Source organism: Chlorocebus sabaeus, chromosome 17 (genome assembly GCF_047675955.1).
Source record: "Chlorocebus sabaeus isolate Y175 chromosome 17, mChlSab1.0.hap1, whole genome shotgun sequence".
Classification (NCBI taxonomy): Eukaryota; Metazoa; Chordata; class Mammalia; order Primates; family Cercopithecidae; genus Chlorocebus; species Chlorocebus sabaeus.
Window position 1 is genome coordinate 29,481,970 of NC_132920.1, and position 24,959 is coordinate 29,506,928.

The window sequence follows — 24,959 nt, forward strand, 5'->3', positions numbered from 1 at the left end:
ATGTTTTCACTTTGCTTTTTTCCTACCCATTGATCACTTGTTCCTCCCTGCATTTCAGTAATGTTGCTAGAATGGAGGTGTTTGTCCATGATTCACAGATGAATCAAAGAGGTCCCAGGAGCAGAGAGCTTCTCCCGAGGTCACACAGCACCTGGGTGGTGGAGCAATGATGAGCACATGACATTCCAGGCCTCTAGTCCAATTTCTGGGTTCTATGAGAATTGTAGCCCTTGTTTTCTGATACATGTGGTTCTCTTTTGAGCCAGAGAAGGAGAACACACAATGAGAACAAATTGCCAGAGCCCCAAGTCCTTCGCTTATATTTACTGGGCTGGGGGATGGAGGGAGAGAGGCTCCCACTGATTCTCTTAACTCCAGCTTCTATTATCAGTCACTCAGCTGAAAGCAGGAAGGTTAATCTTCTGCACTTGGCCTATCAGAACCAAGATGACAGAAAGCCCCACTTTCTACCATGGTAAAGACAATGGCCCTCCCATGCCTTGAATCATGACCCAGTTTTCTAACTACGTATACTTTTCTGCACATGTAACTATTTCTGTTCTCATCAAGCCCCAGTTCTCACAGTGCAAACACAGGAGCTACTGAGCCTGATGCTCTAATGGATGCTCTGAGTTGAAATTTTATTTTATACTTAGGTGCCTCTGAATCATTGCAGAGTTTTGCCTGACTCTACTCTGACCCCATTTCAATCAAGGTCTATATGCTCTGGGACCTCTCCAAGTTCTCATCAGAAATGACAAAAAAAAAATGCCTTGTCCAGCTACCGGGGTCCCTGATAGCAGTGATAAGCAGTTCCTAATGGGAGAGAGCCTTGGGGTGACCAAAGACTCATAGACTTCATTACTGCTGGGCCACATGGCTCCAACCTCTTGACCACAATGGATCGATGGTCCTAGATTCACCTCTGATATTTAAAGTCTTTTGTTCTTCAGCCTCCACAAATGCTGTCTGGTTGAGATGAAGGTAAAGGACACAGAGACCCAAAAACTCTAACTGCCTGGAACTCTGTCCAAGGTACCTCCCAGTGTTCTCTTATTATGTTGGCCATGTCCTCAGGAATTTAGTGAAATGGCCATGTTGTCTCCCAGTGGAAGTCAGGGGAGACCACTAGGCAGAGCTCTAGTGGCTGGTGTCCTCTACACCATTTATCTATACATGTTGGGGTTTTTCTAGCATGAAATGCCCCAAAGGCAGTCAAACCCGAAGCTTGGCTCCTCCAACAAATGAGTGTGAACATCTTAGCCCTGGCCAATGAGCACTGAATTCCAGAGAGACCAAGAGACCTTCTAAATATTGGGACACTTTAGCTCTGAATCCCGGAAGCTGCCTTCTTGCCAGGGAGGCAGGTGTCACTGCATCTGGTCCACAGAAGCAGCCCCACAGCTCAAGGTGCTCTTCTGGATTTCTGCCTCTTCCTGGTTCCTGGCCTGGCAAATCTTCACTGCTTTGTTAGCCCATCTATAAATACAAGCAGACTTTTCAAATATGTATTTTCCTCCCCCTTTTCCAGTGGTACTCAATGGGGGAGGTGGTCCAAATGACCTAATCAGCAATTGCTGGAAACCAAAGTACAGTGTACAATTCTATATGTTAATGTCATGTACCAAGAGAGAAAATGCATAGATCCAAGTAGCCACTTAAGCACTGTAATATCTCTCTATAGACCCTGAGTATAATATATATAAATAAATTATATATTCTAAGAAAATAATCTCTATGTGTAATATACGACTATGATTCTGATAGACAAACCGGGGATCATAGTACGAGGACACTTCTCATCACCTTCTCTCGTGAGCCAGATAGTGTGAAATGAGAAGCAGAGATTTGAAATGTGTTGCAAAACTCTCTCAAAGAAAGTAGAGTGATATTCCCATGACCCAATCAAACCAATCTCCTCACAAATCACATTGGACTTATAATGTGTGGGATGTGTCTTTATTAAAATGGATTTAATCCTAGGTATGTGGTCTTTTTTACATGAACTGTACTGTAAGTGGCTCACTAGCTGTCAATTCACCAACAATCATTCCATTTAATAAAAGGGAGATCCCACTACAGGCCAGCATTTCCCAGGTGGAGGCCTCTTGCTGACATAATCTTCCAACAGAGAATTTCCCTGGGAACCCAGAAAGAAGAGAAGAGGCTCAGGCAAAAAGGATGAAAGAAATAGCAACCACGGCTGGGCACGGTGGCTTAGACCTGTAATCCCAGCGCTTTGGGAGGCCGAGGAGGGTGGATCACCTGAGGTCAGGAGTTCAAGACGAGCCTGCCCAACATGGCGAATCCTGTTTCTACTAAAAAAATAAAAATAAAAAAAATGAGCCAGGTGTGGTAGCAGGCGCCTGTAATCCCAGCTACTCCGGATGCTGAGGCAGAAGAATCGCTTGAACTCGGGAGGTGGAGGTTGCATTGAGCCAAGATGGCGCCACTGCACTCCAGTCTGGGCGACAAGGGCAAAAGTCCATATCAAAATTAAAACAAAAGGAAAGAAATAGCAACAGTGATAATATCATACACTGTCATGGTGCTATGTGTTAATCTGTGTCCTTAGCACTTTCAAAATATGAATTCATTTAATTCTCACAACACCTCTATGGGGTGTGCCTACAAAATTTTCCATTTTCAGGTGATACAATAGGAATGAAGGTTGCACACAAATCGTGGTGGAGCTGGGTTTGCATGCAGCCAATCCTGACCCAGGGTCATGCTCTCTCATCTCTGCACTGTCCAGAATGTGAGGGTGGGTGGAGAGTCCAGCTCCGGGAGAGAGATTGGAGAGACAGAAGAATAAGAAGAGTGGGCAGATGGGATCACTCTGATGGTTCTGGGGCTTCCCTTCCAGGAGAGAAGACAAAAATTATGTCACCATCAAGGAAAGTATCCAAAGTCTCTGGCTTAAACCTGGGCGTTTCCGGCTCTGGGACAGGTGGCTGGGCAGGGAAGACAAACTAAGTCAAGGGTCCAGCTCTGAAGAGTTTCCTCTCCTGAGAATTCTGTAGGAGTTTTCCTGACCTCATGGCCACCTCTCATGCTTTACTCTTGTTTTTCCCCCAGGACTGATGAGGGCGTCGTATCCGGTTTCCACTGGAATCTAGAGAAGCCATCAGAGTGAGTGGAGAACGGGATTCATAAAGTGGGATATCTCCAGGATTCTCCCTGGATCCAAGATACCCAGAGAAGTCGGATCCCGCGTCCTGGAACCCCCACCCTGCTACTCTGTGGGCCCTGACCTTGGGGAAGACCTGGGCTGTTGAGGAAAGAATCAGGATGAACTGGGCCGGGGAGGCAGGAGGTAAAGGGCGGCCTGCAGGACTCAGCAGCTCCTGCCGGGGCGCCTCCGCCCCGGGCTGGGGTCTGCAGACTCCTGAGGTCCTATCTCCAAATGCCGCGGTCCCAGGCCACCCTTCCTTGGTACCCGCCCCTCTGTCCTCTCCCCAGGTCCCCACACACAGTAGGAAACTCCCAGATGAGCGGCTCCGGGGGACGGGACGGGCGGGACGTGGGAGGGAGCCCGGGAGGCTGGGTCCTGGCGGGGAGGCAGAGGGAGCACCTCCCGGAGACAGTGGGCAGATTGGGACCCGAGGGGAGCGAGGCGGCGCCCCAGGTTCCCTGGGCCTCTCCCACCCCCAAAATGCAGGTTCCCAGGGCCCAGGCCCGCAGTCCCAAGTAGTTGGAGGCCGGGCTTCCGCCTCCACCACGCGCGCCCTGGGCTCCTCAGCGGCGCCTTCGTGGGCAACACGCGATTCCTGCGCTTCTACAGCCGTGGCGAAGATCAGAGAATGAAGCTGCGGGCGCCGCGGGTGGAGAAGATAGAACAGGATTGTGGACGCCCTGAAGAAAGTTCTCGATGACCTCAACGAATGTGTTACTGAGTGGCCTGAGGTTCCTGAGCCGGCACGACCACCCGGGCCAGCGGGTGAGTGACGTCAGGCTCCGGGCACAGGTGTCCCTGCCACCCTACACTGGCTGACGGGTCACGGTCTCCCAGGCGTGGGGGTGCGGGGCCTCAATTGACCCCCCACGGGTGGGGAAGCGCTAGGGACATTTTGCTCCAGGTCTTTCCTTCATCTGGATGGTGACTGACTTCTGCTGTGACTAATCACAGAGGGAGGGAGGAGCTGGCGTGGGCGGGGCGAAGCGGGGATTCTGGCCCTTCCTGGGGCTGACACCTGGAGAGGTTCAGGGTCCCACACCTGCAGTTGCTGCGCCGCTGCGTGTTGGCACCAGTTGGGAACTTTCTTGGAGGACACTTTCAGCCCGCCTAGGACGGGAAATAATAGTTCATGTCTCTGAAGCAGGACATAAAGACCTGGACAGCGGCGCGATGCGTGGCTCAGAGGATCAAGCGCACCTGGGAGAGGTTCTGGATCACGGAGGCTGCAAGGGAACCCGTAATGGGTCACTACACTAGGCGCAGAAGCCCGGAGCATGGCAAAGAGAGGATGCTGCTGGAAGGTACTGTAGTCCTCGGGGCCGCGCGTCAGGATCTCCTGAAGCCGGAATTGTGTGACCTGGAGGCGTCCCTGTAGGAAAGAAGGAGGCCCGAATCGTGCCGCTTCCTTCTCCTCCTCAGCATTTCTATTGTGGGTCTGGGGATTCTGCCCAGGCTCCTGATGCTGTTCTGAGGGTGGGTGGGGAGAAGGGACAGGGAGAAGGAGTGCAGGGAGGTAACTAGGGAAGGACACAGTTCCCCCTTGTCAACAGTGATGTGTTTGTCAGTAGTGGTGTACTTCACCGGGGGATCTTTCTCTTCCCTGGTCTTCTGTGCCCAACAATTAGAGATAACCTTTAACACAACCAGAAGATAAAATACCGGGAAACCGAACCAGCAGAGACATGGTGCATGAAAGTATCACAAACGACTGCTAGTTTCTAACATCACAATGTAATAGCTGGTGACTGTCAGAAGATTGTAAAATCTGCATGTAAATTAGAAAAAAAAAAAACCCAGAAATTTTAAAACTGAAAAATAGTATCACCAACGTAAGAAGCATAATAGTGGCTTCCTAGACAATGAGACACCTGTGTAGAAAAAGCACACTAGATATTAGGACAATTGCTTATCTTGCACCTATTTTTAATTTTGAAATTTCTTCTCGACCTCTAACAAGGAGGGCAAGAGCTGGGATTCTTATTAAATTTTTTCCACCTCTGAGACTCTCGTCAGAGCAGCCATCAGCACTTGTGACGCATCACTCAGGACCTAATGGGAAGGTCACCTTGAGGTGCCGGGCCCAGGGATTCTACCCAGCAGAGATCACGCTGATTTGACTGTGGGAGGGCGGACCACACCCAGGACGCACAGCATGGGGACCCCAGGCCTCAGGGCAATAGGAACTTCAAGAAGTGGGCAGCTGTGGTGGTGCCTTCTGGGGGCAAGCAGGAATCCCCGTGTGTGTGTAGCCTGAGGGACTGCTCAGGCCTTTTATGCTGAAGTGGGTAAAAACGGGTATAAGGGGGAAACCCCTTCACAGAACTGGCAAGTAGGAGCTGTTCTGGACCCTGCGACAGGCTCAGAGTTTTGACCTGCAGGTCAAGACCCCTTTCATTCCCTTCTCAGGACTCCCTTCTCAGCTCATCCTAACCATCATGGAAGCCATTTCTGACTTAGAGCTACTTCCTGCTCTGGTCCAGGGACCTGTGATGTGCAAGAAGTTCTCAGGTATAGGAGGGACTAGAATGATGGTTTTGCCCCATCTCATGTGTAGGGATCCCACTGCTGTTGGGGGATTTGCCCAGTCACTTCTCCCTGTTCCTGCTGGGGCCGGCGCTGGTGAACCCAGTCAAGCCACAAACCCTCAGAGGGAACCAGGCAGACAGGCAGACTGACTAGGAGAGCATTGCCTATCAAGTGGCTAATGGCCCCAATCATTTTATAAAAATGAAAAAGAAAAGAATACCAAAGTTCATTGCAAGGATCCTTAGCAAGAACTACTTGCATTTGGAAGAAAACCACAGAGAATTGACCAGGATGCCATGAAAATGGCCTTGGTTAAAAATAGGTCATTTGATCCTTGGTCACTGGCATCTCTCTAGATTTTCAAGTATACAATCTTCAATCTGATGTGCAAGGTAATTCCATCTTGCAAAGGATTTGATGTTACATTTTACCACACATACAACTGAAATAAACTTTTACAGAGTTGGAAATGCATATTATTGATCAAAATAAATGAGACAAAAAAGAGTAGAAGGAATAGCCAGTGATGGAATAGCAAATATGAATGGAAAACAAAATAGGACTGAAAAAAAAACTTCAGAAATACATAATAGCAGTGCCGTTTATAATCATAGTGGTGTCCAAATCACTTCTATCACATCTCATTCAATAGCAGAAAGAAAGATATTAAGTTTATTATAGAATGCCCACTGAACAGCCAGTTTTTGCAAAAACTTATTTCTCAATTTGAGTTAACTACTTCGGGCTACTGCATCAAACCAAAGTTATTGGCATCTAGATGTGTTGACTGAAGTATGAAATTCACATTTTTGTATATGAAGAGCAATCTGATTAGGCAATTGTTTTCTAAGTTAAAGCAAGTTTATTAGAGAAGTAAAGAAACAAAAGAAGGGCTACGCCATAGAGAGAGCAGTGCTGTTTGTTTTTTTTTTTTCTTAAGTGTAGGTAAATATTTTTTAAAAGATGATAATTCAATAATAAAGCTGGTGCTAGGGGCATACTTCCACTAAATTTGAGACATCTTAGACAAAACAAAGACTTATTTTCAAGGCATTATTTTTATGGCACTGAAGTCTTGGAACTATTTGATCTAGTTACTCTATGTTCTCGATCATGTTAACTCATTGGAGAGAACATTATTACTAAAGGTATTTGCAAGAAAAACTCAGAGATGCTGTTTTATCTCCATTCTCTGTCTCAAACTGTTTTCCCCTCAGCACCCAAGGCTCTGTGATGTCTTGAATTTTTATTCACTAATTTAAAAAAGAAAAGCTTATCACAGAATTAGAAAAACACTATTTTAAAATTCATGTGGATCCAAAAAAGAGCTCATATAGCCCAGAGAATTCTAAGCAAAAAGAACAAAGTGGAGGAATCAGGCTACCTGACTTAAAACTATACTACAAGGCTACAGTAACCAAAACAGCATGGTATTGGTACAAAAACAGGCACATAGACCAATGGAACAGAATAGAGAACTCAGAAGTAAGGCTGCACATCTAAAACCATGTGACCTTCAAAAAACCTGACAAAAACAAGCAATGGGGAAAGGATTCCCTATTTAATAAATGATGCTGGGAAAACTGGTAGTCATATGCAGAAAATTGAAACTGGATTCCTTCCTTACACTTTACACAAAAATTAACTCAAGATGGGTTGAAGACTTAAATGTAAAACCCAAAACTACAAAAATCCCAGAAGAAAATCTAGGCAATTCCATTCAAGACATAGGCATGTTCAAAGATTTTATGATGAAATCACCAAAAGTAATGGCCACAAAAGCAAAAATTGACAAATGGGATCTAATTAAACAAAAGAGCTTCTGCAGAGCAAAAGAAACTATTATCAGAGTGAACAGACATCCTACAGAATGGTAGAAAATTTCTGCTATCTATCCATCTGACAGAGTTCTAATATTCAGAATCTACAAAGAACTTCAGCAAATTTACATGAAAAAACAACTTCATTGAAAAGTAGACAATGGACATGAACAGGCACCTCTCAAAAGAAGAAATACATGCGGCCAACAAACATATTTTAAAAAGCACAACATCACTAATCATTAGAGAAATGCAAATCAAAACCACAATAAGATACCTTCTCATGCCAGTCAGAATGGCAATTATTAAAAAGTCAAGAAGCAACAGATGCTGGTGAGGTTGTGGAGAAAGCAATGCTTTTACACTGTTGTTGGAAATGTAAATTGGTTCAATCATTGTGGAAGACAGTGTGGCAATTCCTCAAATATTTAGAACCAGAAATACCATTTTGCCCAACAATCCCATTACAGGGTATATACCCAAAGAAATATAGATCATTCTATTATAAAGATACATACATGTGTATGTTCATTGCAGAACTTTTCACAAGAGCAAGACATGGAATCAACCCAAATGCCCATCGATGATGGACAGGATAAAGAAAATGTGGTTCATATACACTATAGAATATTATACAGCCATAAAAATGCGTGAGACAGTGTCCTTTGTAGGGACATGGATGAAGCTAGAAGCCATTATCCTCAGCAAACTAACACAGGAACAGACAACCAAACACTGATGTTCTCACTTATAACTGGGAGCTGAGCAATGAGAACACATGGACACAGGGAGAGGAATGACACACACTGGGGCCTGCTGGGGGAGGGCAGTGGTGGGGGGAGCATTAGGAAAAACAGCTAATGCATGCCAGGGTTAGTACCTAGGTGATGGGTTGATAAGTGCAGTAAACCACCATGGCACACGTTTACCTATGTAACAAACCTGCACATCCTGCACATGTACCCAGGAACTTGAAATAAAATTAAATTTAATTAAAAGACAAGCTTAAAGCATTAAAAAAATAATTAGATAAAAGAAGCCTTTGATTTACGAAATACTGAAACAATAGTTTCAATTTTGTTTTTAACATATATGCAAATCCTTTAATACTGCTCCCTTCCAGAAATGCAGCTTAATTCCCTCTCTTGAGTGTGGCTTGGACTTAAAGACGCACTTCTGATATGGCCCAGTTCTGTGTTCCCACCCAAATCTCATCTTGAATTCTCATGGGAATTGCAATCCCCAGGTATTGGGGAAAAGACCTCATGGGAGGTGATTGGATCATGGGGATGGTTCCCCCATGCTGTTCTCATGATAGTGAGTGAGTTCTCATGAGATCTGATGGTTTTATAAGGGGCTTTTCTCCACTTTGCTCTGCATTTCTCTCTCCTGCCACCATGTGAAGAAGAATGTGTTTGCTTCCACTTCTGACATGATTGTAAATTTTCTGGGACGGCCTCCTCAGCCATGCAGAAGTGTGTCAATTAAATCTCCTTTATAAATTATGCAGTCTCAGTTATTTCTTTATAGCAGTGTGAGAATGGACTAATACATCTTCTAACAGAGTAATGCTGACGTAACAGTTTGTGACTCTGGGGGTAGAAAATAAAACACACTGTGGTTTCCCCCTTCTCTCTCTCTCTCTGGGATCATGAGCTCTGGGGGAAGCCAGCTGCTGTGCTGTAAGCAGCCCTGAAGGAAGGTCCATGTGGCTAAGAACTGCAGACTTCTGGGACCAGACAACAAGGAACTAGGCCTTTTCCAACAGCCATGTGACTGATTCATGTTTCATGCGACTCCTCAGTGAAGCCCTTCGATGATGCAGGCCTAGGCTGACAACTGGACTGCAACCTTGTGAGAGGCCCTGAGCCAGAAGCACTCAGGGAAACCTCTCCTGGATTCCTGACCATTGGAAACTGCGGGAGATGATGAATATTTGCTGTTTTGAGCCACTAAGTTTTACATAATTTGTTATGCAATAGTAAATAACTAATACATTTTCACAAGACAGGATGTATTCTTACATGGTAATTTGCATTTGCTCTAAATTTATTTATTTATTATTATTACTGAGACGGGGTCTCACTCTGTCACCCAGGCTGGAGGGCAGTGGCATGATCACCATGCACTGTAGTATTGACCTCCTGAGCTCAATGAATCCTTTGACCTCAGCCTCCTGAATAGCAGGGACCACAGGCATAAACCACCACACCTGGTTAATTTTCTAATTTTTTGTAGAAATGGGGGTTTCGCCATGTTGCCCAGGCTCATCTTGAACTTCTGGAGTCAACAAATCTGCCTTCCTCTGCCTTTCACAGTACTATGATGGCAGGCATGAGCCACCACACCTTGCCTAAATTAATTATAAGACATTAAACATGTAACTTAGTTTTAAAAGGTAAGGAGAATGTCCGTGGCTGAAGAGGATGTATTTTATTACTGTTCACAATGATCACTTTACTACAACTTCAATTTCCAACTGTGTCCCAATAAAACACAAAAGGAAGACCCAACCCTTGCTAGGCAGACTCTACAATGGCCTCAACAACCAACTCCTGGTCATTCACCTTCCTCCAGCGATTCAGCCAACTCTAAATGTAGGTGCTGCTGTGAAGGGATTTAGCAGATATAATTAAGCGCTTCAATTAGTTGACTTTAGGCTGGGTTTATCCTGCCTGGACTGTCCTAATCAGGTAAGCCCTTGAAACGACCGGGTTCTTCCTGAGCATAGAGATTCACAGGGTGAGAGGGATTCAGCATGAGGGGTTTTCTCCACTGTGGGCTTTGAAAATGAAGAGGCTGTGTGGGAAAGAACGCTGTTGGGCACCAGGAATTGAGCACAGCCCTCTCTGTTCCCTACAGTGACAGCCAGCAAGGAACAGGGACCTCAGTCTTACAACTGCCAGAAACTGCATTCTGCCACCTCTGTATGAGCCTGAAGGAGGATTCAAAATGAAAACACAGCTTGGGAAGCCCAGAATAGAGATTCTGTCCACATCATGCCCACATTTCTGACTAAGGAACTATAAGTAGATAAATGGGTGTTGTTTGGCCAGGCATGGTAGCGCACGCCTGTATCCTAACATTTGAGGAGCTGACACAGGAGGATCACTTGCAGCCAGGACTTTGAGACAAGCCAGGATAATACAGTGAGACACTGGTCTCCACAAGTTTTTTTTTAATTAGCTGGGCATGATGGCACTTGCCTGCAGTCCTAGCTACTCTGAAGACTGAGGCAGGAGGGTCCCTTGAGCCCAGAAGTCTGAGGCTGCCGTGAGCCATGATCATGTGACTGCACTTCACCCTGGATGAGAGAGGGAGACTCTGTCTTTAAAAATAAATCAATGAATACAATAAATGGGTGTTATTTAAAGCCAATGTTTGTGATAACTTGTTACCCAGTCTTACAGAATTCATACACAGGCTCAGCAGACTCATGGAATGAGTTGATGAATTCATATGCACACTAGTTTCATAAAATAAAATATTTTTAAATTTTTTCAGTGTTTTACATTTTATAATTTTCTGTGATGCAATTTAATACACTCATATTTCATTCAGTCAGTTAACAAAATTAATTTAGTCCCTACGATGAACCAGGTGTGCCCTCGTATGTTCACGTACCTGACAACCTAGAAGCCTCACAAGACCAACACGGAGCCACTGGAGTGTTTTAGGTGAAGGAATGACACACGCTGCACATGCTGACTCACAGTATCAGGACCACTGTGAAGAGAAGAGTCACGTAGCAGGTAATTGGTCAGTGCTAGAGCCACAGTTCAGGAGTGACAGTGTGGTGATAACTAAGGGGAGAGGAGGGCCTGAGGGATGAAAGTGACGGAGGGAAGGGCTGGAGAAGCAGGAGGTGAGGAAAAGGAGCAGAGGGAAGAATTCAAAAGCTGCGGAATTCTGAGGTTTAAACACATTGTTTTATAGATTTTAATTCATCCGTCTACAGAGCCTCGCAGGGTGTTCTTTGCAGTTGGCCTTTAATACCTTATATAAGTCTGAGATTTCTTGTCCCACTGGGAGTTTCAAGCCCCAGATAGAAATGTGCCCTGCCTGGTTACTGGGAAGCACCATCCACACTCATGGGCCGACCCAGCCTGGGCCCTGTGTGCCAGCACCTACTCTTTTGTAAAGCACCTGTGACAATGAAGGACAGATTTATCACCTTGATGATTGTGGTGATGGGAACCTGATCCCAGCAGTCACAGGTCATGGAGGAAGGTCGTAGTGGAGGACAGATCTTAGGAGGGCAGTTGGTCCAGGACCCACACCTGCTTTCTTCGTGTTTCCTCATCCTGCCCAAAGTCTACAGTCACACATTTCTGGAAACTTCTCTAAGTTCCAAGACTAGGAGGTTCCTCTAGGACCTCATGGCGCTGCCTCCTTTCTGGTCTCTTACAGGACATTTTCTTCCCACAGACAGAAAAGGAGGGAGCTACTCTCAGTCTGCAAGTAAGTATGAAGGAGGCTGATCCCTGAGATCCTTGGGATATTGTGGTCGGGAGCATATGTGGGAGCTCACCCAGCCCACAGTTCCTCCTGTAACCACATCTCCTGTGGGCTCTGACCAGGTCCTGTTTTTGTTATACCCCAGGCAGTGGCAGTGCCCAAAAGCTCTTTCAGACGAGAAGAGAGTAGTCAAGAGTTTCCAGCTCATTTACAGAACTGGCATTGCTAATATAAAAGTCAGAGCAAGACTCACAAGAAAATAATACCAGAGACCAGTATCACCAATAAACATAAATGAAAACATCCTTAACAAACATAGGCAGACAAATACAACGCCACGTAAAAAAGGATTACACTCCATGACCAATGAGATTCATCCCAGGAATATAAGGTTGGATTAACAACTGGAAATCAACTAATGGAATGTACCATATTAATGTAATAAAAGACATAATTATGTCAAAAGGTGCAGAAGAAACAGCTGACAAAAATGTTAACAGCACTCGTGTTCTTAAGTTTCAACAAAACAGGAATGGAAGGGACCTTCCTCACTCTGATAAAGGGAATCTATAAAAAACCCACAGCTAAAATCATGCTTAATGAAGAAAGACTGAATGCTTTTCTTCTAAGATGGGGATCAGTGCAAAGATGTCCAATCCCACCACTTCTATTTAACATTGTACTGGAGATTGTAGTCAGTGCAATAAGGCAAAAAATGAAAAATTAAAGTCATCCAGTCATCCAGGTAAAAAGGAAAACATAAAACTCTATTCACAGATAACATGACCTTGTCTGTAGAATTCACAAGCGGGTAAAAGTCTGCTAGCACTAGCACATTTCCAGAAGTACCCATAGGATATAAAATCAATATAAAAATTAATTATGAACTCATTTCTCTATACAAGCAATGACAACCTCAACTTTCCTATCACAGTAGTTACAAACAGAGCAAAATGGGAATAAATTTAGGAAGAGAGCAGTGTTTGTTCGCTGAGAAGTACAAAACATTACTGAGAGAAATTAAAGGTCTAAATAAATGGAGAGATGCGGTTGGAAAGCTCAATAATATTGTTAAGATGGCAATTCTCCCACAATAGATCTATGGTTTCAACACAATCTCTATCAAAATCCCAGCAGAAATTTTATAGAAAATTGGCAAAATAATCCTAGAAATGTATGTGAAAATGCAGAGGATGAAGAAGAGTCAACACAAATTTGGAAAAAAAAAAAAAAATGAAATGTCATAGAAAACTACAATAATCCAGACAGTGTGAAACTGAGAGACATAGAGATCAATGAACAGAAGTGAGAATCTAGAAAGATATTTTTACATTTTTTTAATTGATTTTCAATGAAGTTGCATAGGTAATACAATGTGACACTTACTATATAAAATATCAGCTCAAACAAATTATAGCCCTAAAGAGCTAACATTTATGACTTAAAACTATAAAATTTCTCAAAGAAAATACAGGAGAAAATTTTTGTGACTTTGGGTAGTTAGGCAAAAGATTCTTAGATAAAATACCAAAAGCATGATCTACAAATGAAAAAAAAAAAAAGAGAGAGAGAGAAAGAGAAGTTGGGCTTAGTTAAAACTTTAGGCCTGGCCCAGTGGCTCACACCTGTAATCCCAGCACTTTGGGAGGCCAGGGCAGGTGGGTCATGAGGTTAGGAGATCGAGACCATCCTGGCTAACATGGTGAAGTCCCGTCTCTACTAAAAAATACAAAAAATTAGCCTGGTGTGGTGGCGGGCACTTGTAGTCCCAGCTACTCAGGAGGCTGAGGCAGGAGAATGGCGTGAACCTGGGAGGTGGAGCTTGCAACAAGTCAAGATTGCGCCACTGCACTCCAGCCTGGGTGATAGAGTGAGACTCTGCCTCAAAAAAAAAAAAAAAAAAAAAAAAAAAATGAAAACTTTAGTGCTCCAAAACACATTATTGAGAAAATGAGAAGACAAGCCACAGACTAGAAGAAAATATTTCACAATTTATCACAAATTACAATTGTGATGAAGAACTTGTATCCAGAATATGTGACAAGTTATTAAATTCAATGTAAGAAGACAAGCAACTCAACTAAAAATGAGCAAAACACACAAATATGCTCAACTGACTTTTACAAAAGCACAAAAGCAATTCAATGAAGGAAGGAGCGCTTTCCCATCAATGGTACTGGAGCAGCTGGACAAACACAGTGGAATAAAATAACCTCAGCCCAAACCTCACACTTTATACAAAAAATAACTCAAAATGAATCACAAGCTTTAATGTAAAACACAGAATCAAAATGAGAAACATTGAACCAGGTGTGGTGTCACAGGTCTGTATTCTCAACTACTCAGGAGGCTGAGGTGGGAAGATCCCTTGAGCCCAGGAGTTCAAGGCCAGCCTAGGCAAAATTTTTTTTAAAAATAAATAATAAATACATTTAAAATTTAAAATTGCAAATCTTTTAAGAAAAAATCATCAGAACTAAGACTGGACAAATAGTCCTTAGACATAACACCAAAAGCATGACCCATCAAAGAAAAAATTAACAAATTGGATCTTATCAAAACTAAAAACTGTTGCTCTGTGAGAGACCTGTGAAGAGCTAAAAAGACAAGCTACAGAACGAGAGAAGATATTTACAGACAACATATTCTGTAAAGACTATATTCAGAATATATGGAGAAATTTTAAAACTCGACAGTAAAAATGAAATCCAAATACACAATAGGCAATGAGCAAGACACAATCAGACGTTTCACTAAAGAGGATAAACACCGGGCTAACAAGCAGAGGAATAGACGCTCAACATAATTATCCAGTAAGAGAACACAAATTAAATCCACAATGATAGGAATGGCTGAAATACAAAATAAAGGTAGCAACAGATGCTGGCAAGGATGCAGAAAAACTGGGTCACTCTTATATTGCTGGTAATGTATTTTATAATGTATTTTAAAATGGGACAGCCACTCTGGAAATGGATATTGCAGTTTTCTTCAAACTGAACATGCAGTTTACCTTATGACTAGCAATTGCCCTACTAGGCACTTATTTCAAACAAGGGAAAACTTTGTATTCACAAAATACCTGTACACAAATACTCTTGCAGCTTTATTCATAATACCCCCAAACTGGAAATAATATCATTGTCTTTCTGTGGGTGAATGAGATCTGCTGGTTGAACTCATAACTGAGTCACACAAGTGCCCTTTCTCAAGGCTACCATCCTGCTTCTCTGTGCAGTAAATGTTTTATGCATATTTCCCATTTTCTCACAAAAATATTAAAGACATATACTCAAGGATTAAAATTTAATGAACATAAATTTTTTTCCTTCTCCATCAAAAAGATTCTTAAGTGGGAATGCAGTTTGGAGCCACTGCCTTGGTTCTGCTAAGGTGCTGGGTGTGTTACCTACCTTGGCATTTGCAGCATTAATGGAAAAGTCAACATAATGAAACAGGCAGATGGCATCTTGGTATTTGTGTGAAAACAGGTTTCCCTCCAGGACTCTATGAAGGCAGCTCAGGGGACACACTTTCAAAATGGCAAAGATCAATTATGGTTCCTAGTGGGACACAACCCCTAACCTATTCCAGTTCAGCTTTCTCTCTCTCTCTCTCTCTCTCTCTCTCTCTCTCTCTCTCTCTCTCTCTCTCTCTCTCTCTCTCTCTCTCTCTTTCCCTCATTCTTCCAACTTATAATTGTATAAGTTGCTGTGAATCTGTCCCTCACTGAGAACTGACAGAGCGATGCGGGGGAGGAGGGGAGATTTCTTTGTGCTGTGTCAAGGCATCAAGACAGACCTCTCCTTCTCTCCTGAACCTCACACTCTATCCCTTCCCAGACACTTGAATTAAAACACAGACCAGAAATGTCTGTTTAAGAACTAAATATCAATAGCATAAAATATGAAGACAGAGTAGAATGGGGTAATGCATGAGAGTGTAACGGGGGTGATAGGACCTCAAGGTGCCAGGGAAGCTGGTCCTGGGTTCCCCAGGAAGAGCCATCACCAGGACACTCACTCATAAAAGTCACCTATAATAATGCAATTACAGCATATGTAATATATCAAAATATAATAAAATAACAAAAATAATATGGCACAGCTGCAAACACTTCATATATACTAACCCTTTTCATTCATCCAACCACAATAAATAAATGCTGTTAGTTTCCCTATTTCATAGATGAGGAAACTGAGGCACCAAGAGGGAAAATGCTGGTGAGACCCAGGTAGGGAGTTGAATCCAGGCCGCCTGGCTGCAGAGTCTAGCTGCCCTCAGTGGCACCAGTGGAACCAGGAGATGACACGGGAGACTGAAATCCCTGCTGTGCACTGCCCTGGTGGTCTCCTGTCCCAACCAGGTGTTGATCCGGGCCTTGTAGGTTCCCATGCTCTGGAGAAAAGAGGGAAACAGTAAATGTTCCACTGGGTGCAGGGCGCTGCTTTTATTCCCTGAAGACTTCTCCCTCCTCAGTCACTCCAAAATCAGATTCACCCTTTCTCTGAGGGAAGACGACGTCCCCACTTTTTTCTCCCTTCCATGGCACTTTTCCCAGCCCCTGCCAGTGCCCTCCCGTGACTCCATCAGCATCAGCACCTGCCCTGTGCCCAGCGCCCATCGCGCAGGGAGTGAAAGGACCCCAGGACTCAGGAACAAGACCCAGGAGGAAACTCAGTGCCCGCCCTGCCTCTCACACCTGACCAGCCCTGACACAGTGGGAGGCCCCCAAAGAGAGGCCCTGGCCCTATCTCCATGTCCTCCAGTCCTGGGCTGGGTTACACACATAGTCCTTCTCCCCACTCAGTCCCCAGGCCCTCTTCATCTACGGAGGCACCTGCACACCAGGGCAGATCCTGAACATTGTGGGTTCTGCAATCCAGAGGTGGCTCACTGTTTCTCTCCTCCCAGCTCTAAGCAGACAACTCCTAACTGGAGACCCCATCAGGAAGCCCTGGGGCTCACAGGCCCAGTATGGAAATATGTGGCTGCCATGGAGTCTGCACCTGACGTGATGCTGGTGATTCCCTTGCTCAAGGAGGCCCAGTTTCCCCTCCCCATAACCTGCATGTGGGCTGTGCTTGCTCCTGCCTGTCCGCTTACCCTGGAAATGCGGTTCCACCCCAAGATTGCCGCTTGCTGGGGCTGCAGGACCTTCCTGCCACGTTCCTAGCAGGGATTCCACCCAGGCCACTGCCATTGAAGCCCACAGGGGATCTTCTCCTTTTCCTTGTGGAGTAGGGGGTTTCTTCAGACCCCTCAGCCTGAGGCTGTCTCCACCCACCCTCTGCACCTGGGGACTGCCACTGCCACAGCCATCATCTCCCACATGGACCCTCAGAGAAAGGAAGCTCTAAATTTGAGTTCCTGTTCCATTCAACATGCTTTACATCAGTATCGGTCCCAACTGAAATTATGTTGATGGATATCAACATTTAAAGCAGGAATTTTGAGAAATTGACATATGATTTTCATACCCTTTTTCTGGCCAATGTCCCAGTGATCTACGAGGAAACCATTCCTGCCTACGGGGAACCAAAGCTGACAATCCCTCAACGGGAGACTCCACAGGTGAGAGCAGGAGCAACCACAGACCTGCACTCCCCGTGCTGTGAGTGCCTCCTCGACGGGGCCCTCTTGCTGCAGGGCAGGGGACGAACCATCCCATCTGCCCAGGCCTGAGGGACTGACTAACAGTGCCATTAGGTTCAAGAATGAGACAACACCACCCCACTGGCCAGGCACACAGAAATGGGGAAATGGCAGAAACACTCGGGTTTCCTGGACACCCCAGCCTCTCCCTGTCCCCTGCACTGCCTCTGTCTTTGCAGAAACAAAAATTTCTACTTTCTCTTTTCCTTACCCCTCAAACAACCTGACTATGGGGGAAATTATTCTCTCTTAATTTAAACTTACCAGGCAATGATTACATTAAGAAGAAAAAAATTTGCTCAGAAAAGGCAAGGTGAGGCCACAGAACACAGAACAAAGCCCAAAAAACACAGCCCCTGGGGACTATGACCCTCGCGGGCTGGAAAAACTAACAACCTCCTGGACATAGGATGAAAACAGAGACCACAGCTGCCCTGGCAGGGGACTGGTCCGCAATCCCCAAATAGCCCGGGGACATACGCTTATCACCTTGTCCATATCATTTGCAAGAAAACACAGGGAGGCAGGGGCCACATGGTGGGAATCTGGAAAAAGCACGGCCTCAAGTGCCCCAGAGGACACAACACCCCTGAGAGAGAGGTCTCGGATGAGGCGCATGGGGAGCTGCCAAGTGGAAGAGGACGGCCGTGTGCACTCAGGACCCTCCCTGGTCCAAGGGAGGCCACAAAGGGAACTGCGCATGCAGGGGCCCTCCGTCAGCCTCTTGGGTCTTTTTCTTGGTGTCCTTCTGATGGCTGGAGAAACATGGGTGAGGGATGCAGAGAGGGAGGGACTAGAGGCTCTGCCTGTCCTCAATTTCTCTCCAGTTTCTAACCCCTCACCAGATCACAGCCGCCTTTACTGTTTGCTCCCTGTGAGATCGTGATTATCCAGGCCCTCAGCAATCAGCAAGCGATTCCCAACTCACCCACCTGGATGCGCCCTGGTCAGCCTGAGAGACAGAGAGAGCAGGATGGGGACAGAGCAGGTGCCACGGCCCTCCCTACTGCCCACCCCTCACCTGCAGCAGGAGGAGGCCACAGCTGGACAGTGGATTGTCTTGGCTCAGCCCTGGCTTGGGAAGGACTTAAGGGTATAAAAAATAGCCTGCATGTGGTGGTTCATGTTCAATTCTATGTGCCTCCGTATAGGTTTAAGCAGGGTACATGGTCATAAAGAGATAAAGAAGCAAAATGCACTAAGCCACCACCCCCTCTCCTTCTTGCTTTCCCTTTCCTGCACCAGCCAGGTGCCTATCGGTTGGGGTCCCCACCTCAACAACCCCCTCCCCACCTCACCAAAAATTTAGTTTAGGCTAGCTTGCAGCGTAGATAATTGTACCCTTTCTTATCAACTAGGTGCAGCCGTTAGGGCCGTAAGTCAAATGTTTAAAGAGTCCTGAGACAATCGCAATGTGTTATGGGCTGCAACAAAATGCAGCAAAAAGACGTAAAGAACATACTCAAAGTCTTAATCAGAGTACCAATTTATGATGTCCAGGAAGATCGTAACCCCATAGTATGCAGCTAATGAGGAACTGGGAGAGGGACTTGAGCACTAGGGAATTCACTGTTGAAACCGTCCCTGGGGTGCCTGCATTCCAGACACCCGATATTGCAAAACTGTCACTAAAAGTCTCACTTTTGCTGTTCTCTGGGTCTCTGAGTCCATATTTTGGGTTTGGATGAGTGAGTTTGTTTCTCAAAATCTAGTGGCCTGTATGGGATTCTCTGTGCTTGTGTGAAGTGAGACTCTGGCTGAAAGGGGATATGTGTACCACTTGACACATGTGGTCCATTCTGTCCGGATGTCCCGGGTTCCCATAGAAGCCATAGACAAACTTGAAACTGTTATTCAGGAGACAATGAAAGTGACACGGGTGAGGGGGGGAAGCAGGCACTGCGACAATCAGGCAACCTCATGCATGAGCCCGGGTAGGAAGACTGGACTATGCGCACTGTCTTGGAGGTTGGACATTTTCGGAGTTTGAGTGTGTGTGACTGAGACATCCTAGATATGAAGCGAGGGCAGAGTCCTAAACCACCGTTCTATTCTCCCGTGAGGGAAACAGCCGAAGACTAAAAAAGCAGTTGATTTGCAGGGTACGAAGAGACCTCCAGTAAGGGGGGTTGAGTACACAGGGAAACTAAGACACAGGGAGCAGTTGAAAATGGGAAGCAAAAATTCTAGGCCTAGGGAACAAAGGAAGGAGGCCCCCTCCAGCATCCCCCTGGATAGTCCACTGAGGATGATGTTACAGGCTTGGGGGCATAACCCCCGAACCAGGAATAATGAAAAACAAAAAATAATAAAGTATTGCTGTTTTATCTGGCCTAAAGAGCCCATCAGTCAGCCTTTGGTCTTTGAGCCTAAGTTTAGCTCAAATAAGGATTGGGTATGCCAGCTTTAATTCTCTGTGTGAATGATACAACCCCGTCCTCACAAGAGGAGAAGCGTTACGCTGTTTGTTGGATTAGTGAATTAACCCCCATGTTCCCCCTAGGGAACTAGCGAGGAGGGCCTAGTAAAGAGCCCTCACTCAGTGAAAAGACCTGGGATCCCGTAACACTTGCTCCCTGGCCCATACATCTCACAAAGCAGAGGACAAGGAGATCAGGGACAGGAAGGTCGGAGGAAAAGAAATCTGGAAGTCATGAAGGAGCTAAATCCAATGCTCCCTTAAATCCTTGTACAAACTTAAAGAAAGTATTGGAACAATGTAAGAAGGACATTAAGAATTTCCCTATTCCTTCTGAACAGCAGGTGTCTAACATGTACCCGCTTAGAAAAGTCCCCATGGGACAGGGAATAATTAGATTTGTGAGTACACCTTTAACAAGTACTGAGGTCAGGAATTTTAAAATGGAAATGTCACTCTTAGAAGCTAGCCCTCAGTAAGGCTGCAGCAAAGCAGGGGGGATACATAAGGAAAATCAGAACGAGGATCATAAACTCAAATGACTACGGGGTCAGCAAATAATAAAAAGAGGGGTTGCCCGGCTGGGTGGGACCTGTGGCGGCTGCTCAGCTGTTCTTACAGTGCCGGCACTGTGTTGCCAGGAATAGCAGGACGGGTCCCAGCTCCGTCGTCTCAACTTTGCCAACCTAACAATGGCTCAAGAAGCGGGGACTCGACCAGGCGCGGTGGTTCACGCCTGTAATCCCAGCACTTTGGGAGGCCGAGACGGGCGGATCACAAGGTCAGGAGATTGAGACCATCCTAGCCAACACGGTGAAACCCCGTCTCTACCGAAAATACAAAAAAATTAACGGGGTGTGGTGGCGAGTACCTGCAGTCCCAGCTACTCAGGAGGCTGAGGCAGGAGAATGGTGTGAACCTGGGAGGCGGAACTTGCAGTGAGCTGAGATCGCACCACTGCACTCCAGCCTGGGCACAGAGCGAGACTCCATCTCAAAAAAAAAAAAAAAAAAAAAGAAGCGGGGACTCAGCAGGGATGTGGAGGAAGAAGGCCCTGGCGAAATTTCATCAGTAACCTAGCCCCACCCCAGCGACTACTCACCCAATGAAAATGGACGCCTGGATCCTAGGACCAATCATAAGCAGGGAGGGCGGGGCCACATGCTAAATAGAAAGTTCACAACCAATTATAGATTTCTTTGTTCCTTCTCTACTCCTACGGCTTAAAAAAAAAAAAAAAAAAAAAAAGTTAAACGTTTTCCCAATTAGATAATGGCGACTATGGCACAACCACCTGATTATGCTAAAAGCCACTGAACTGTACACTTGAAACTGGTAAATTATGAGGCACATGAATTGTATCCCACTAATAATAACGCTGTCCAGAAAGCCTCTTTCAATTGAGAGAACTACCTCCTCCCAAACACACATTTCTTTGTGTTCAGAGCATCTAGCCAGGAGTCCTCAAACCTGTCTTCACAGAACCACCTGGAGAGGTTTTAATATCCACGGTCCCAGGCCACAGCCCAAACCAATGGAATCAGTAAGCCTAGGTTAGACCTAAGCCTTAGCATCTTTTAAAGCTCCCTGGGTGGTTCCAATGTGTAGTCAAGTTTTAGAACCACTATTCTAGTCCATGGTTTGAACATCCCTGATGGGACCAACTCAGCCTGCCATTTTTTTTTTTTTTTTTTTTTTTTTTTTTAGAATGAGCTGGGGGATCTCACTCTGTCACCCAGTTGGAGTGCAGTGGCGTGATGACAGCTCACATCAGCCTCCAATGCCTGGGCTGGAGCAATCCTGCCACCTCAGCCTCCTGAGTAGTTGGGACTACAGGCGAGTGCCACCACGCCCAGCTGTCATTTACCATCTGGTATCAACCCCCATTAGACAGTGAACCATCCATGATCAGGAACTGTGTCCCTTCCATCTTCGTCAGCCTTACGAACATTATTTTTTTAAGCGGAACTATACCTATGATTACTAACCATTCCCTGAGACCCCTAGCCTGCACTTTTCTGTAGATGAAAATGTCACACATCACAGAGTTTTAACAACTACTTAGTTTTCCCATCCACATTCACTGACTATTTATTTCAATCATAATTATTTATTGAGCACAGCAGGGACTGGGGTCCTGTCCCCACCTTAGAGGGATTATTTACACTGCTAAAGATCACAAGGGTAGTGAGGGTAGAGAGGGAGACAGACCAAGCTCTCCTGACACTTGTCCCAAGCCCTTCCCTCCACAGTGTCTACCCTCTCTCGAGGACTTTTTCTCCCTGTGCCAGTTTCAGCAAAGGGTCTCATTCAGCTAACCCCCAAAAAGACTTCTAATACTTCAATGACAATAATAATAATAATATGCAAAGTTTGTTCCAACACGTTTAGAGGTGATCGCGACATCAAGTCTGTCCCTCCCTTTCTGGGGTAGGGGAGGCCGTGATGATCTTGGACTTTGGATGAGTCGCTCCCCAGGGTCTAGGTCTGGCTGCCCTCCCCAGCCAAACCTCCCAGTCTTTTCTGTCCAAAGCCCTTCCCCTCTACCCAACCTCCAGCCCCTTCTTTTCAGGCCCATCAGCTACGTTTTCTCCCTCAGCACTCGCCTTAGATCCCTGGACTTACCAGCACACAGGCGATTTTCTCCTCGTAGACTTTAGGCGCCACTGCTGGCTCCGGAAAAGAAAGAGAAACTGCCCAGCGCGGTCGCTTGCTGACTCAGGGCAGGGCTGCGCTGGGCGCCCGCATGCGTTTTCAAGCCTGCGGCCCAGAGTTCACTGAGAGGACTGGCATCACCCGTCACCCCGCCCTGGTCTACGGAAAATGAAATGTGTTTACTGATATAGAAACTGAATAACGGCTCTGTGGGCTGGGGAGGGCGGAGCTGCCTTCAGGCTTCTGGTCTCCAGCTGCGGGTCACTCACACCTGCCGCAGTGAAATGCAGACCCGCGGGGCAGGAATTCCGAGTACCGGCTGGAGCGCGATTTGGAATCTGACTCTCTTGAAACAGCACCGCGGAGGATTTGGAGCCAGGTGAGTAGGAAAATGAGCTTCAGCCCCTTCCACGGGCCGCCCATGGACTCTAGCATCCATAAACGCTTCCAGCTGCTCCGCCACCCCCGGAAGGCAGCGCCCGCCTCTGGGCGGTTCTGATGGAAACGGGCTCTGCCGCCCGCAGGAAAACTCACAACTAAGAGGCCAGGAAAAAGCCTCCCAGGGTCCCGCCACTTCAGTGAGGATTCTAATTTACACCCCGAGTATGGCCCCATCAAAGACTACAGCGACGTTCGCTGAAATGATACAAGGTCAGCGGTGCCCAGGGCGCTGCGGCTCACAGAATACGGTGACAGCGCCGCCTCGTGTCCCTTCCCTGACCTTCCCCAGGCAGACGCGGTGAAGTGTGTTGGTGTTGTGTGAGGCTGGAATACAGCGGGGGTCAAGAGCAGAGAATGGAGAAAGATGGGGTGAGTGTTGAAGAAAGAAAGGGAGAGGGAGAAAAGGGGAGGGAAAAGGTGAAGGTGAGAATAATATTTAAAAGATGTAGTTTTATTATTTCTAAGTTTTATTTTTGCCCTTTTTCTAGTTTTGTTATGAACATTTTAGCCATAGCATTTTTTCTCCCTCTGTGAATCTGTAAATATACGGCTTATTATTCTTATTTCAGAAGCTGCGAGGTCAAGTCACAGAGAACATGAGCTTCTACCTCCAGATGTGCCAGGGTGTGTCTCTTGGGTACAAGAACAAGGGTTTCGTTTTGTTTTACAAAATCAAAGGACAAATCTCAAATAGGATAATATTTTAAAACCGTTATTGGGGCATACTTTGCATGCAATAAATGTATCTATTTGAAATGTACAGCTCATTGAGTTTTACTCTTTGGCTGTTTTACACACCCACATATCCACTGCCACAATGAAGATTAATAACATTTCCATAGTCCCGTAAAGAACAGCCATGCGATAAAATTCCATGCAGTCGTTAAAAAGAGGAAGATGAACTTTTAAGTGAGAAGATCTGTGCCCAGCCTATTTTTACCCACTTTTAAAAGGATAAGGATGTATGGAATTATAATACCAGTAATGCCACTTACATAATATATATTTTAAGTAGGGAAAACCCGGAGGATTACTCACCAAAATTTTGACAGGGAACCCAGGGACTGGGATAACTTTGTGACTTTTACTTTCTCTGAAATGTTGAAATTTTATATTACAGTATAAACTTGGATTTTAGCCAGGCACGATGGCTCAGGCATGTAATCAGCTCTGGAAGCTGAAGGATACCTTGAGCCCAGGAGTTCGAGGCTGCAGTGAGCTAGGATCTGACCACTATACTCTAGCCTGGATGACAGAAAGAGACCTTGTCTCAAAAATAAACAAAGAAAATTTTAAAATAAAAATAATAAACTTGGATTTGTATGGTGGTTAAGAAAAATATTTGTTTGAAAATATTATAAAGGTAAGTCGGACACCCAAATAGTTACAGGATTTTAAAAACCAAAGTGTTAATTAAAACCCAACTCCAGAAACTCACTTTTAAGGGGACTTCATATTTTCATGTCATTGAATCTTTCTCAAAGTATCTTTGATAGAGCTGTTTTCAGTGCAGTAGAGAGATGTGTAACCATTTTACAAAAGGGCCGGGCTGTAATAAGGGAAACGCAAAATCCAGTGGGGACACGCTGACTGTCCCATTTATTTTCAAAGCACGTTTGAAAACTGCGCTGCTATAGTGTCTTTGGGTTGAGACAAAGTCGAGGAAAATCTTGTTCCTGGAGTGTTGATTTCCTTTTTCCAAGGGCCAAAGCCTTTCCAAGCAAGTCTAAAAGCTCAGGCTGACTTTGGGATCTGAAGAAATCTCAAGAATGTTTGTGCGGACAGCGACGCTCTAAGAATCCAGCTC

General features: G+C 45.5%; 1 long non-coding RNA gene across 2 annotated transcripts in view; it reads right to left on the reverse strand.

Moving 5' to 3' along the window:
* The window catches only part of LOC103221836 (uncharacterized), a 39,075-nt gene extending 14,398 nt beyond the window's left edge, over positions 1–24,677 (reverse strand). The window contains exons 1-4 of one of the 2 annotated variants that reach the window (XR_012089090.1): positions 24,591–24,677; positions 22,682–22,870; positions 16,115–16,380; positions 11,149–11,250 (exon numbers count right to left, since the gene is read on the reverse strand). This is a non-coding gene — a long non-coding RNA (uncharacterized lncRNA). Of the gene's footprint in view, positions 1–11,148; positions 11,251–16,114; positions 16,381–22,681; positions 23,305–24,590 lie in introns of those variants that run through there. The other variant, XR_005242880.2, reaches the window with a different exon arrangement.
* Positions 24,678–24,959: the final 282 nt, after the last annotated feature.